Source organism: Poecilia reticulata, chromosome 6 (assembly GCF_904066995.2).
Source record: "Poecilia reticulata chromosome 6, P_reticulata-male-v2, whole genome shotgun sequence".
NCBI lineage: Eukaryota > Metazoa > Chordata > Actinopteri > Cyprinodontiformes > Poeciliidae > Poecilia > Poecilia reticulata.
The window spans coordinates 5794266-5811279 of NC_088835.1; positions in this window are offsets into that span (position 1 = coordinate 5794266).

The following is a 17014-nucleotide window of genomic DNA, read 5'->3' on the forward strand; positions in this document are numbered from 1 at the left end:
TTCAGGTGTCATTTCTTAGGGTATTCTGATTTGTTCTGACAAAGACAATTTCTGTCAGTGTTTTTTTTTTTTTTTAATTAACTAGTGCACTTCAAAGGAGACACATGCACGTTGTGTTAGTAGTCTTCATTGTCCTGCTGGGGTCAGACTCTGGCTCCGACATGTAAGATACGATGGACAAGTCTTCCGTTGTTGACATCTGTGGTAGATAATCGTATCGCTGCTATCAAACTACAAAAATGGCCGAACGAGGGGTAAAAGATGGGGGCGGGGCATGTCATGTCTCAATCACAATTAAAAAATAATTGCTCTAACGATTTGCTCTAAAACGCCTCAGAACAGGTAAACGAGCCGTCTGTGGAGCTAATAACCAGGGATTCAGACCAAAACATTGCAGTTCTACTTTAAATAGATGATTTAAATATGAAAAGGAAGTATTTAAAAGCATGAAATGTCCGCTTTAAAGTATTGTTTGAGAACAAATTTCCGTTTTGTGGACCAGTTTTGCACAAACGTTGCATAAAAGTGACCAGAGGCATGGCATGGCCTCATGGCATGGTTGTAAAAAACAAAAAATATTTCTCTTCAACCGCCACATGCTGACATCCAGAAAATTTCTCGACACCCGCCGCCTTTCTTTTTCCGGAAATCCATAACTGTATTTTTACTGGATTGCCCCCAAGACTGATAGTAAGAGACAGGAGTGTGTTCAGTTTTCAAGGAAGGTGTAACAAGTACGTTTTCTGTATAATCTCAATACGTTTTGTAATGTGCAAAAAGAGAAGGGGGCACTGGGGGCTGGGGGGTAATCTTTCTCTCATTCTATCACTCTTCAGTCTGAAAAGAAGTCTCTAAATGTTTCATCCTGTACCTTATGAGTGACCATAACTCACCCCGCTCTCCCCCCCCCACCCCACTGATGGCACGATGTACCCTTGATCCGGCATGGGGTGGGGGGATCTTGTGATTGGTGGTGTGTGTGGTGTGGGGTGAATTAGTGCGGCCGTGCTGACGAGCTCCCCACCCTCTGCCAAGGCGGTGGCAGCACGACTTCAGCCATTACATCAGCTCTCCGGCTCCCTCCTCTGTGATTGAGATTGTAAAGGCTGTGCTGAGCTCAGCATGTTTTATTTTATTTTATAATTTTTTTCTTCCCTCTTCATCCCGAGGCCCTCATTTAACTCTGCCAACTCCCTAGCCGCTGCCAACTCCAGCCTCTCCCACCGCCACCACCTCCACCCACCTCCACCCACCTCCCTCTCTACTGTTTAATTTTTCAAATGGAGAGCAGCCTGAGTCACTGTGCGACGGGTCCAAGCCACACACAGCAGACCTGGAGATGATATCCTGAAGGAAAATGCATTTAACCGCTGAATACAGTGTGTTTGCTTCCATCCCTACAAACATTGTTTTTAAGTTTGTTTATTCGTTTCCATACCAGTTTAGGATGTTATTGCATCAACTTTTTTTTTTCTATTTGCTTCTGTTGTTTTAGAGGTATTCCACATTTTTGAAATGAGGTCCTGTTGAGCGATTACAACCAGCGAATATCTTCCTTGCACTAGCTAGCTGTCTTGGCATCTTCTTTAGTACAAACCCTGATCATCTTAAAACATCTCTATTTTCTAAAACAATTCATTGTCACGCTTGAGTTGGGCAATCAATTACACAAAAGTTTATAATTATTCACCTTGGAAATTGAGGTAGGGTTGTGTGCCTCACCAGTGAAACAAATACTAAGAACAGAGCATGTAAACCAGTTCAACTTAGAAAAGCTTTTTGATGTAAAATTAAAGCAGACTAAAAAGCAAAATTATTTTGAAGTAGTCTAAATGAAGACAATTTTCTCAATCTGTACCGTTTAATCATTGCCATGGTTATATTAGCCAGTTTTCTACAAACTAACTAATATCTAAACAGGAAATTGAGCTTGGAGGTGGTGTGCCATAAATGATTCTCCTGGTTGAAACAAGTACTGAGAACAGAGCATGTAAACCATTTCTGCTTAGAGAAACTTTTTGATGTAAAAGTAAAGTGGAGTAAAAAGCAAAACTACTTCAACATAGTAATGAAGAGAATTTTCTTAATCTGTCCCTATAAGTCATTGCCATGTTTGCATAAGGCATTTATTTACAAAAAAAAAACAATTAATACTCATCCATCCATCCATTTTCTAACACCCTTGTCCCCAGTGGGATCATGAGGGGTTGCTGGTGCCTATCTCCAGCAAACGTTTTGGGCAAGAGGCGGGGTCACCCTGGACAGGTCGCCAGTCCATCGCAGACTAATTAATATTGACAGGAAATTGACCTTGGAGGTGGTGCGCCACCAATGATTCTCCTGTGTGAAACAGGTACTGAGAACAGATCCAGCAAAGTGTTTTCTGGTAGAATAACTGTCTGGTATAGAAGTTAAATAAAGAGAACAGAAATTAATTTCTGTTCTCTTTAGGGTTAGGGTTAGGGTTAGGGTGAACACTTTCCTATTGCTTTTCACACTGCAACAAGTATAATATTTTTGACATTTTAACAGAACTTTACTTGAAACATTTGGAACTATCTCTTTAAGCTGGACTGGAGTTATTAATTTACAGAACAAAGCTTGGAAACGTACACCTTGCTTTCCTGTTTCTTAAAATAGGTCCAGATTTGAGCCCTGGAGACGGAGGGGGTTAATGGGCGGGAAACGTGCCAGGTTCGCATTAAGCTGAGAGCCAACCATAGAAAAGAAGGTCAAGGCTCACCAATTCTCGATCTTAGGCCATACCACTATGTTTATAGCTCCTTATACTGGATGTTGTCATTGACTCCAACATTTCCTGCGGCTAAAAGCCTGGGCTTGTAGGTGTGAGCGAAAAGGTTAGCAGGGAGACTCGGTTCCCTGCTGTCAGCTTTCTGTTTTTGCGCTTGTGCAGCACTTACATGGTAATTCGCTGATGAGGCTTTTAGGTATTAAAAAAGCACATTCTGCCCTTAATAATATCAGCAAGACTGTTGTTCTGTCTTTGCATCTCCACAGAAAGGACTGCTGGGCTATGTAGTTGACATAAACACAGTTTTAAAGCTGGTGGGACAGAAGTCTAGTAGTTCTTAAGTTAGAGAAGACCGGAGGACGGGGCTCGTCATTTTTCACAAGCTGCCATTTTGAATTCTTCAACAACCTGTTGATAACCTTGTTTCACCAAGAGACATAAAGAAGAATGGTAAAATTGTTCTGTTTCATAATGTTTATGCCATTGTGTTAATGACATTAGTTTACCCAAGATATTGAATTAGCTAACTTGAGATAACTTTAGCCTGAAATTTGATAGTTAGTGCAAGCTAGTCCTAGCTATCTGTAATGTTCAAACTTTGACAAAAAAAAAATCTGACAAAACAGTCAGCATCGTCACGTTAATTTAGTAGCGTTTCATACTGAGCAGGAACTTTTTTTATCCAGATTTAAATGTTTATAAGTCGCTAACAGGAAGTACATAAATAACTAAGAAGTTAAAACTAAACAGGCAGCTGCAGACTCAGTGGTATCAAAAACTTGCTATGTATTATCATTTCATCCCTTTTTTTGTTATTTTGTACTTTAAACAGAACATTTTGTACATATGTCGTTGTTGTTGAGGTTTCAATCACCTTTTAGACTCTTTGATTCTTGTGCAACATGACAGATTGTGACCTCTGATTAAATCAATCAATTGGAGTCCTAAAACCAGATTTCCTGACAGTAGACCAAGCATTAAACATAGAAAATTTGCGTCAAGCCTTGACGCATGGTTGGTGTTAAAAGTCCAGAAATATAAAGAACCATTTTATATCTGACAAGTTTAGTTTTGAAACAACCTAAACAGCAAAGGAGCTAGGTGACCAGAGCCAGTTTCCATGTTTTCCTCTGTATTTATGTAGTAAATACTTCAAGCTGAAGTATATCGGCTTCCTCCAACAATTGAAAACACGGGTAGGTTAATTTGTCCTAAAATAACCTTAAGTGGATACACCACTACTTGCTGAGGTAGCCTCTAGCTACAGCTAGCCTTAACATTAGACAGACATTAGAGGATATCTAAAGTGCCCATCCACTGGTTAATATTTAACCCAAATCTGGGTTGGCAAAATAACCCAGATGTTATTAAGTGTAGGAAAAGACCATCTCTGTGGCCAAACCGAACCAGACTTGTTTTAAAACCCATGATTTTACATAAATACATGCTAGTTAATGTGCCATTACAGTTTCCCTGGAAAAGTAAACCCCCCACTTTGGGAGGAAAAGCGTTTTCTGAGAGAAGCTGATTTCAGTCATTATGTCATTAAGATTTTTCAATCTATCATTTTTATTGTTTTACTGCCAGGAAGTGCGGCCACGCCACTGCCAGAGAACCAGAATCCATCATTTTAATGTTCTGATTACTTCTGAACGCAGCTCACAGAACAGAAGTTTGAAAACTTCTTTCAAATTGGCATTTCATATGCGGTGATCGAAAGGTTTCCATTTTGGGCTATTGTAAAGTAAGTAAAACAGTGACAAAGAGAACATAAAGACTGCCTATGAACTCAGTTAATATAAAACTAGGTTGCGTTTTTTTTTTACAAGTTATTTGGTCATTTTTTTATTTGCATATGATTTAAAGGAACTCAATGTTTTTGTTGTTTTGCCGTTTTCTGAAGGTTGTTGCAGATTAAAGAGCGTAGAAGTTGAATGTTGCTTCTCCATGTTTGGTTCTGATTCTGGTTGATGCAGAGCAGAACCAGAACACCTGTGAGGTCTGGAAGGTTGATACAGCAACAGCATGTTCTTAATGGATTTTAGTGTTAGACAGTTCAGCGATTTATAAACACTAAAGGGACAGTTAAAGCACCTGGTCCTGCCTTCCATTCAGCTCAGTGTTTGGGTTGTTGTTGCTTGATGATCCAAGCATCTCCCTAACAGTCCCATATGAGTTGTTTTGGCCACATGCCCTAAGATGTATATACAAGTATAAAATCACCCAGGGAAATCAGTCAGGCCTGCAGAGTAGGTGTTAGAAAGATCAAATCTGAGAATATCTCCGATGTTCAGTATTGGTTTTTTATGTTTAACAAATGGCTTCTTTCGCTCCTCAAACCACCTTCCTGCCTTGTTCTAAATGTGCCCATCGACATCTTCAAACAGATCTTATGTTGGTATAGCTGTGATTTTGTTTTTGCACTGAAGAGGTCTGAACATCCCTCACTGCTAAGATTCTGTCTCAGTGTTTTTCCCCTGGTGTTTTGTCTTTGGGGTGAGCCAGTTTCTGTCTGAGAGAGTTGTTGGGTTTGAAATGACCTGGAGTATTACACATGGAAAATGTCCTTGTCAGCGCCTCGGATCCCACAACCACATATGAGTGACAATGTTCCCAAACTTCTTCTTGTAGTGAGCTTGGTGTTTTCTCTCTGCAGATTTTTTAAAGTCTAGATATTCACTAGGACTTTGCAGTTGTTCTTCTTGGGTCATTCCTTTCTTGCCTCGGCTCTATGATTCGGGTGAAGACCAAAGACACAACCTTAAAATATGTTTCCACCTGTATGCTTGACAGTAGCATAAATAATAAAAAGCCAGGAGCTCCATGAGAAACAGACAAAGCTGAAGACAAATCATGCGATGAGTGTTTTTCAGTGACTCGGAGACCTGCACTCACTGATTTGACCCCTGCTCTGAAAGGATGACCCAGACGTTTCCCATTTGACATTTGAAGGCTCTCATAACTCAAGCCGACAACTGGCTATCGGAATGTCACCATGGTGAGTGAACGCGGCCTTTGATGCCATCAGACGTTAGTCATCGTCTGATCAGAAGCTCATGGAAAGCCACTATGGAGTAACATAAACTCCAGGGTGAAATACTGCCATCAGAAAGGGTGGTTATGATTTTTAGAAAAGGGAGTTGGGTCGGAAGCAACCCTTTTAAACAGTTGACGTAGAAAAATGTTACAGTGAAACATATCGATATTTACTGCCTTCCTATTCTTGTTATAGTTATAGTTATAGCATGTTCTGCTTACGGCGTGAGATGAGAGCATTGTCTTCTGTCAGCTGTTACCAGAAACTTAAACTTTTTTATTCTATTCATAACTGATGTTTTGATGGCAGCAGCAGTAGGAAAAAAAGCTGGGAGAAACTGGTAACTTACCCTCTTTATGAGTCATAATTTTTCATATTTCCCGATAAATGTAGACGTTTAAGTCAACTATAGACCTCAAGACCTCGGCGACTCACTGCTTCTAGTGGCTAACTGATGCTGCATTAACTGGTGAACTTTGAGCAAAAAATAACGGGTAAAAAGGAGTAACACATTTGTACAGTGGGGAAAGTTTTTCATACATTTTTCAAGTTTTCCCAACTAACTAAATCAGAGAGGTCTGTAATTTTAAAACTTGGTACTCTTCAAACGTTAGGACCAGAATCTGAACAATAATCCAGAAAATTATATTGTACAATTTAAAAATACTTTTATTTGATGAAATACACATCTGAACATGTAGCAGCCAGCATGAATTCTGGCTCTCTCAGATTTATTAGTCCATCTATTAGAAACCCTCCTGATTACCTGTAGTGATGCCACCAGTTTGAACTCGTCTATAAAATGATTTTTTTTTAAAAGACACCTGTCCACAACATCCACCACCCAGCAAACAAGTCAACCCAATATCCCAGTACAAGGTCAAGAAACCAAAAGCAACCTGAGCCTGGCAACTTACGCTCGACTGCATCCACACCCACCCAGAGGAGTAGCACTGCTTCAACATATTATTACTCAAGTAAAAGTAAAACGCAGCCGTCCAAAAAATTACTCAAGTAAGAGTAAAAAATTATTTGGTAAGAAGTCGACTCAAGCACTGAGTAACTGATCAAATGATCAAGAATGTAATATTTAAGAATTGCGTAATCAGGCGAATCAAAATATGAAGTTAAGTTCAAATTTTGGTGTTTTAAGGACAAAAATAACAAATAATTCAAATAATTAACAAAAAATGAACAAAGTCAGGCAAAATATTATTTTTTCTAAATCGGTTTTTGTTAATATAAAACTAACAAAAACAGCTGGTGTGTGTCTGTGTCTGGTCAATTTTTAGTTAAAACATGTTTGTTCTTCATTCAGTGAAGTTAGAGAATCCAGTAAGATAATGAAATTACTCAAGTAAAAGTAAAAAGTACAGTATAGTGAAAATACTCCTAATATATTTTTGTTTCAAAACAGTTACAAGTTTTCAAAAAGAGTTACTCAGAAAAATGCAATTGCGTACCGCACACCTCATTTGCTTTCGCAACTCCTTTTTACCCATCTGTTTGTACGCAGAGTTAGAAGAAGTCAGCCAGAGAGATGTTGGAGTTGAGGATATGAATCAGAATTCTGATTGAGTTTTATTTGTAAAACATTTTTTTAAAATCCCCTAATTACCTTCTACTTCATGTGCTGCATGTGCTGCTTTGTGTCGTCTGTAGCATAAAATCTGGATTTTGCTCAACTATTTCCAGTTGTAACAAAGAGAAACGTTTGTGTGGCATAACACTTTGACAGTGACAAATTTTCCAAATGCAAAATGTTTAGGCTCGAAGAAGCCACTCAAAGAAAAGCCTTGCATTTTATTCTCAGATGATGCAACCCATCTACCATTGGTTCCAGTTGAGCAAGCATGAGAGCAAATTAGAACGAGTCAATATTAGCAGGAAGGAGGAAGTCCAGCACACAGCCAAGTACTCTGTCATGAGCAAAAGGTTAGCTCAGGCTGATATTTATGCCTTTTGATTTTGGATTTTGAGAAATCAGTTCAAATAACCGCTAGACATGCTTATGTCTTATGGGATGGCTTTCTGCACAAAACATAAGAAGGTCATTTTCAGCTCCCCGCTGCGGATTTCCACCGAGCTTTCATTCAGACACGCGCCGACCAGTGAAGCAAAGAGACGAAACTTTGTAGGCGTGTGATCAAGTGCTTTTCTGGAGACACCTGGCTGCTCTGGCTAGTCTATTCATTAAACTGCCTTAATGGCCTCTTGTGCTTCAAGATCTATCATGTTGCGATAATGGCTTTTAGGAGGGAAGGGTGCTTTTAAATGCTTTCTACTGATTGGGAGAGTCGGCCCGTTTCTGGGCACCAGAAACGCAACAGCTTAAAACACCTTGTTAATTTTATTGTCATGTTAGCTGAGTCATTAACTCTCAGACTCAGCTGCTAGCGAGGGATCTGTAACATAGGAAAATAAAGGTTAATGGGTCAGGAGTTTAATAGTCTATTGTCTGCTAACTGCTTTGAACGTCACAGGAGAAAAATAAATCTGGAGACAGACTTTGTGGAATTTTCCTGGCTCTGCTCGCTGACATTTTACTCAACTTAATCAGTCAATTATTCACATCGGATTTATTCCCTAGAAATGGACTACGGAAGTAAATAAAATTGTGAAAATGTCGACCATTACTTAAAACAGTTTAACAACTTAAGATAACGCAATATTTTAAATGCGCATAGTTCTGTTGACAAAAAGCTCCTTCTCAGTTTCACTGGAAATCGAGCAATCTGGAGTCGACCTGAGAGCCAAGAATTTTCAACTCCTAGCTTTGCTGCAGAGGCAGAAATAAATAGCGCGCTCTTGGGTCTGGGCCAGGCTGTATAACCGCATAACGTTTAACTTTCTATAAATACCACCGGATGCGGTCCAAGTTGATCAAGTGTGATTGAATCTGAAATGACTCCAAAGAAGAGTGCCAAGTTTCCTTAAGATACTTTGGAAGAGCTGCTCGTCTCGGCCCAGCTTCTGACGGAGCCGCCGGCCTGAGTCACTCTGCATAGGCTGCATAACAGCAGCCATGCAATAATAATGGCTCCATTATTAAGAAACACAATTAAAAGGGCAATGCTCATATGGTTAGTTGCTTAAACCAGAATTTTCAATTTGTTACTGTTCTGGAATATAAATCGTAAAAATACATATTTAAGATATATATCTAACCAAGGCCTTGTGCACTCAGCTTTACAAGCATGAATATCTCCGTCACATTTAAAAATATATATATCGTACATGAAATCAGAAAAGTTTTGATCCACATGAAGCACAAATATGCCACTGAGCGTTGCTTTTAATATGCCAAACCCAAAGGGGGCAGTGTAGCACATAGCTAAAACCTTCTTTCAAAACAACCACGACTTCCTGTTAGGAATTAAAATATGGCGCCAGGAAGTTCATTGGTGTGGACAAAAGTGTAGGTTAACAGCGTATTAGAAAATGAAGTTATTAAAACACAAGACGTTGCCGATTGGGGCTTGTGTCAAATCAAGTGTGGGACATCATTTGTCACAGAGTGCACTGTGACAAATGGTCCTGCATAGAGTGTAATACGTAGGACCCTAAATCTCAGTTCTTCCATGTCTACATGTAAACACGACTACAAAGTTTTCTCAAATCTACACTTTGGTCAGAGTTTTCATTATTAATCATTTTTAGTGATATGAAACAGGGATTTTGTGTGGATGAAAGTCCAAAACACATGGAAATACATTTTTTCCCATAGGTTGCATTAATAAAATCCTAGATCCTTAGTGGAAATGTTAAATAACTTCCCCAAGCCAGTATGGAGGCTGGAGAGTAAAAGTTATCTTAAAAACACATCATGAACAAAACAGAAAAGCATAACCTATTAAGATCCCTAAACATTACCTTAGTAAGATAAGTAAGCATTTATACATCTCACTCTGATAAATGACTTTTATTCAGAGAATCATAATTTTCATTAAATATGACAAAATCTTTATTATCCTAATCTCACTGTTTTATAAAATGTATCATGGAACTATTGTGCAACATAAGCTGATTAATTCAGTTTAGAGAATGTTTATCAATGTATGACTGCATTTAATAACCTAAGTATTAGTTTATTATGACAGTTATTAGATTAATACCAAGAAGTAGTTTTGGTTGAGTAATTAAATATTTTTCTATGTATTTCTGCAATTCTTGTGGCGTATAGAAAGCAATATCCTGAAATATTGATCAAAGTTCTAATCATTCTGCCTCGGCTTTGGTCGTGGTCTAGGAATGTCTGGTCTAGTCTTGGTCTTTGAAGAAACGGTCTTGACTTCGTCCCTGATGTTAAATAAGATGTACTAAAACAATCGCCACTCACAATACTGATGGATTTAAAGATTTAATATTAACAGGTTTAAAGAACCAGACACATTGCTGTTGCTCGTGCATTTTGGATTGCATCGTCTACCTCAGTTTTACTCTTTGTCCTTTCAACAATGTTGTGACCTGGTATCTAGTCCAAGATGTCGTCCTCAGGCCGCAGTAATCTTACAACTCCCCACTCTTGGAAGATTTGTATTGGGTTCCTAATCCCAGTGCAGAGAGTTTGGCAACCTGAGGTAAGGGGAAAGAACGGATACAATTTTCAATTCTATTGATAATTGCCTAGGAGGTAAAACAGAAAAGCACTGCTGTCAACAGGCTGTGCTGTGCTTTGTCTTCAGTTTTCTCAAAAGCTAAAAAGTATTCAGTATTGGGCTGTTTGTGGCTCCAACTCCAGCCTTTTATTAGAAAACCGTGAAAGGAAATAATGTATTAAATGATTGCCAAGATTGTGTTTTCTATTGTCCCTTTGGCAAGCACTCTGCACAGCTTAAATCCAATTCTGCCATATTTCTGCTAGTCAGGTCACTTCATTCATTATTGTATAATGAATACAAAGTGCCACGACAGGCACTTTTCGTAAGCACAAACTCTCCATGGTGTTTCTTTAGAAGTACACAACATTTTTAAGTGTCTAACTATCGATTGCTAAAAGGTCTGTTTTTCTCATTTGCTCCTTTTGTCCTGAATAAATGTGGAGTAAATACAAGCAAGGGTTCAAATAAAGAGTCCATCATGGCCACGGGGGCCAGCATTCCTCCCACACCGAAGGCCGCTGATTGATGTTGTGAAGATTCAACGGTTTAACATAATCCACCTAATGTCTGCTGATGAACAGCCTGGAAGCGCGCTCCATCCCTCCCCCCTCAGCCCTCACACCCTCGACGCTTCGCACGCTTCCGAAGTGGATGACCTGTCCCTGGACGTTCGCATGACTTCCCCTCAGCTACTTGCACTCCCACTTTAACAAACAGAACATGACCAAGACTGTCAGCACCTGCTTAAATATCTCCCACTTTAACCCGTTCTGGCTAATTTGGATGAACACTCTGCTCCAGGTGTTTAAACACTCACCCTGTTCTCCCCTGAGTAAAAAAAAAAACCCACAAAGTGGCACTGGTTCCACCACTTGAACTTGCATTTAATCAGGTGGCGAGCCCCCCACCCCCGTTTGTGGTGGCAAGCCACTGATTAGATTTGGAGATTGAGAGCCATTACAGGAGGCTGCAGTTGGATAATGACTTAAGTGCTGTTTCGTCTTCCTTTCCTCCGCAGGAAGGAATTTATCTGGATGGGCCTGGCCTTAACTGACTGGGAAGAGCCCAACGGTGAGCAATGCCATATAGATAGTATCAATCTACAGTGACCCTTTCACCACTCTCCGTCTTGCTGTTGGGGTTCTTGAGCATCGGATAAGCATGAAAACGATGGCTGGCTTTACAGATTGGTACATGGAATCTTTCGTTTGTGTTTTTCAGTAATATATTGTAGTACCAGACTTCAGACTTTATGGCAAATATATCCGACAACTGCAGGTAAATTCAAAAACAAGCTGAAAAAAAGGTTGTTTTCAATGTTTTTGGAATAGATTTACAATAAGAAAGAAGTAAAAAAAAGCAGTGAAATTTATTTCGAGTGCTTCTTCATAAGTTGTGCAAAGAAGGCGAGCAAGATCATGCAGGGTTATGTGGAAGGGGATTGACCACTTTAGGTTAAAACAAATCATACCCATGCTAAAAATCATAGAACATATTTGATACAAAACAATCGTCTTTGTAGACACAACAACAAGGTATTCTAGAACTAAATAGCTCAAGCAACCCCTTAACAAGAGCAGAGCCAAACATTGTACCTACGTGACATGAAGCCAAAGATGTTTCTACCCAAATGACTCTACTTTAAGTGTGTTCCTGACATTATAGGAAAATTGACAAATAAATTTTTTTTCAGCAATTTACCTGAAAGTAGGGTATCTTTATTAGGGATTACGCCTATACAAGATATTTAAAGGGGCGGTATTATGTATTTTCCATTCACATGGTGCCATTTAATAGCACAATCAAGTAACTAAGTCAACTTTAGTAGTTATAAAAATGCCATATGTATCTGTCTCTTTAAAAACTCATGTTGTTTCTGAAACTCTGCCTTCAGGAAGTCATTACAACATGGCTGCTCTATTAACAATTTAACTAAGTTTTACAAGCGTTGCACTGAGAACTCCTATAATGAGCTCAGCAGATGTGACGGGGAAGCTTGGAAACTGCAACAACTCAGAGGAGGAGCTTCGTCCTCGAAGGTGGGGCTAGGTCCACCCAGGTGTTTTGCACAGTTTAATGGTTGTCATGGAGATTAAAGGATTTCTCAAACATCCATGAAAGAATCAAAGTAACACTCTAGGTATGTTTTAGTGACGGAATAACATTATAACATGACGTAAAGCTGAAAAAGTCAATTTTACATAATACCGCTCCTTTAAGACGAGGTTTTTGTAGATGTCGAGTCTCAACCTGATACTTTGTTAAAATCAATGCCATCTACAAAAGCCCAAAATTATTCACATCCCTGGCAGTTTTAGGCTTAAATGTTTTTTTTCTGACCTGAAGTAATATTTCTAATTTTAGAGTGGTCCAGCCAAAACCCAAAATCTGGCAGATAATCTGTGGTGAGAACTGAGGATTAGGGTAATGGAAGAAAGGCCTTCCAACCTCAAAGACTTGGAGAGCATCGACAAAGTTAAATCATCAAAATGCCAGCGGGAACAAGAACAAGCTGGTCATGAGACGTGTTTGCTGTATTGCTAATTAAAATGTTTCCATTGACTATTGACAAGGGTATAGGTATTTTTCAAAACTGATACACAGCCTACTTTGTGTTACGATCTCAGAAATTCATTTTCTGTGCAGTGTTAGTATTTAATGACTCTATGGTCAACATTAGTAGAATGATTGTGTCCCACTCACTAAACAATGATTATAGATCATGGAGTCTGCAATCTCTGCCACCGGGTTTTCATAACCAATACGATGCTTGACCCAACCGGAGTTTCTTGTCAGCCTGCTCCAGAATTGGTTAGCTTGGAGAATGACAAATTTGCCAGGCCAACACAACTGGTTACGACAGCAACTTAGGACCATTGTAGAAAGAAAAAAAGTCTTTATTTAAAGGAACTCAGTGTTTCAGTTTTCTAGAAGTTTGCTCCAGATTTGAGGTGCATAGAAGTTGAATGCTGCTTCTCCATATTTGATCTATATGTTGTTCCGTAATACAACACTGGACAGATATTCTTAAAAAAATAGAGTGAGAGTTTTTGGCTATTAATTCTTGAGAATCAGATGGCGCACCAACTTGGTAAGTTTTATCTAAATTACAAATTTTGATAACAATTGTTGTTGGCGGATATTAATAGTTATTCATTGCCAAACCAAGAAATTTCTTGTGTATATTCCTTAAAGGGGCAGTATTATGTAAAATTGACATTTTTGGGATTTCCATCATTCACAATGTTATTCCCTCGGTAAAAACGTACCTGGAGTGTTGCTTTGATTATTTCATGCATGTTTCAGAAATCCTTCAATCTCCATGGCAACGATTCATCTGTACAAAACACATGACTGGACGTAGAAAAAAGACCATTTTTGGACCATTGGGTCCGTTGGGTTAGCCGTTAGCTTCAGCCCACAGGTCCAGCTTTTCACTTTGAGTATTGAACCTGAGATTGTAAATTGCCCTGTGCTTTCTGCGGATCCCAGATGTGCTCATTACTCTCCCTTTAATCACCCGCTTTGCAAGTTCATTGAAAGCAAAACAGCAACTAGATCCAATAATCAATGCGATGCTAACTTCAAGCTAATGGTTACGTGTAGGCGGGGAGAGTACTAACAGTACCTGTCGGCTGAAAGCCATACCTTAAACAAACACATGTGACTGTGGTTAGCTAATAATAGTGTAGCACGGTGTTATTCACCTTCATGTTCCATTACAAGAACATGACATCATTCATCATTTGTCTGGTCAATTAAAAATGATGAGATAATGTTTACATGTGGTTTATGTTGTTTTGCTATGAGTACAGAAGAACATATTCAGCTCAGAGGTTTCCAGTCTGTGTGTCTGTTAAAGCGGTTTTAAAAACACAGAGGAAGAATCACATTTGATAAATGTGTGCGAAGCAAGGTTTGCATGTCCGTCTAATTCTCAATCTGCACGCAAAGGGCGATCGGCTCCTAAAACTTGAAAGCAATTTGGTGTCTCTCTGAAACAGTTTGCATAAATTTCAGTGATGCCTCATGCATTCATTAGAGGTAAAATACACTTCATCTATGTTAACATAAATTTCTGCCTTAGATTTTCAGTGACTAAAGCTGTTCCCTTCATGGAATGAAACAACTACTTAATGCTGAAAGCAGGTGGCGGATTTGATTATGCAGAAGAAGAAAAACAAAACTCCACCTTTGTCTTTACAAAAAGCCGAGGAATTGTTTGGGTTGCACAGCTTAAATTTTTTTTAAATTGTATATCTTATTGATTATTCATTACCTGATCCATGTATACACAATCACAATACAATACTTTAACCTCCTTGAATTCTGCACCTAAAAATTAACCATAGTATGAAAAAACTAAAAGTACTACTATAGTTAATAAAAACTAAAGTAAAACTAAATAATATTTAGCTAACAGCAACTAATAAAAACTAGTAAACACACTCTAAAAACAAACTGAATTAGAATCACAACAATATAAAACTATAATGAAAAACCCATTACACAACCCTACCAACCTGACCCTTAGACATATTTTGTGGTATTTGACTTCCCTGTAAATACTGTATCTATCTGTGTGTACTTTGCCCAAACATACTGTCACTTTTACAGTTTATCGTCCCTTTAACCATTAGGTTTCCGTTTCATCCCTCCTGTTTTATCAATAGCGTCACTCTTGGGTGTTGCTATCATTTTTGCTAGACTTCCAGAACTGTTACATTTCCACATGAGATCCTTGATTGGCTCAACATAGGTGAGCCATGAACACTACATATTGCACATTTGTCTGCATCCAATTACACCACGGGGGAAGTTGTGTCCACAGTAATGACTTACACTAGGCTGGGTGTGTTGATCTCGGCTGGGGGAGGCCCCGCTCTAAAGGTTACTCTATCGACTCTGCGCTCGGAAGTTTTTCAGGAACCGAGGCGAAACTTTGCTGGAGTCGGGGTGGCTTGCGCATTGCATCTCCCAAGGGTGAGAGTGTGATGCCGATGAACCAAAAAAAGGAACACCCACGCTAAAGGAGCAAGCGTGCATACACACACACACACACACGCACACACACACACACACACACACACACACGCACACGCACACACGCGCACACACACACACACGCATGGAAGCAGGCACTGAAGACACACTCGTCCACATGCGGGTGTACAATGTTTGTCGAAGATGCACAAATAGTGAGCGCTCCCACATGACATAGAATACATACAGTCAGGAAAAAGCCATGAAGAGGGATCTGGAAAGGCAATGCTGTTTTTCCTACAAAACAAACTCACATTCAGTTAAATGTATCGTTTTCTCTTTGTACACTTCTATTCCTCCTGATGTTGATGACAGTAGACGGAAGAACTGAAGACGTTGAATATGTAATGCTGTTGGAATGTGTTATTTGACCACAAGCTGTAAAGTATATACGGTAGCCATAAGTGATTAATTTGCTCCAGTTCCCGACAAGGTCGCCCTCTCTCCTGACCTTCCCACTGGACAACAGTCACAGCTCATTAATGCTTTGTACCCAAGTAATCTTATGCCATCCTCTATTAATACTTCAATAAATTAAGTTAAATAACTGCCCTGTGGTCGCAACACCTAGGCAAGCTGAGCCTAACGAGTTTTGTCTGAAATGATTTGGTTTTTGCCATTAGAAATGTTTTTGTACAATAACATTATGATGTTTCAGCTTTGTCTATATCTGAGATGTTGGACAATGAATTCCATTAGCGTCATCACTATCACCATTTAGTGAGATGTTGTAATTAGCCTGTAAATGCTTGACCAATTAGCAAAGCTAATTAGAAGCTGAGCAAGTATCACTTATATGTTATTGAGCATTTTGAACTTGAGGAAACTCTCATAAGATGTTTAGGAGAAGCATGCTTTACTACAATGGCTGTGTTTCCACTGACCACGTACTTAGTATTTCTATTAAACGTTTTGGCGCTGAGGTGGTTTTTTTTGGTCGTGTCGAAGTTGGTTTATTTCAGAAAACTGCAATGAAAAACCTTTTTTCTCATCACACGAGTCAGATGATCAACAACCGGACATTTCCACAAGTGAAAACCCCGAAGAAGAAGATGGCAGGAAGTAGCTGGAGGATCATAGCGTGGCATTTTTTGTTAATGACTTATTGCAGTACACAAACTTATTCAGCTGTGATTTAATGGAAACACCACAGATGCGGAATTGTTTTTTCGAGATTTGCGGAATACTGAGAAAGTTTTGGGCACATTTGTATTGAAAACGCAGCTATTCAGGAGGAAGGACAATGATTTTCTTTCACCCTTTGAAGATACTTTGAACTCACAGACACAAACATCACACAGTAAAATAAAACATTAGGACTAGCTTAGATTGAGCTAATCCAAGCACATCTGTTGAGCATTCTGTTTAAAGGTGTGTCCACACCTGGAAAGTCCTTTGGTGGGCTTGTTTGGTCTCTGGAAAGTAGACTATTGTTTTATTTGGTGCGGTTTTCTTTAGGATTGTACTTTTTGCAAGTCAGTTATGCCTTGTAGACACAGCAATGACTAACATTGCTCCCATTGAATAGAATTCACAGGGGCGGCACAGCACAGACCTGGAAGGGAAACAAACTGACTTTGA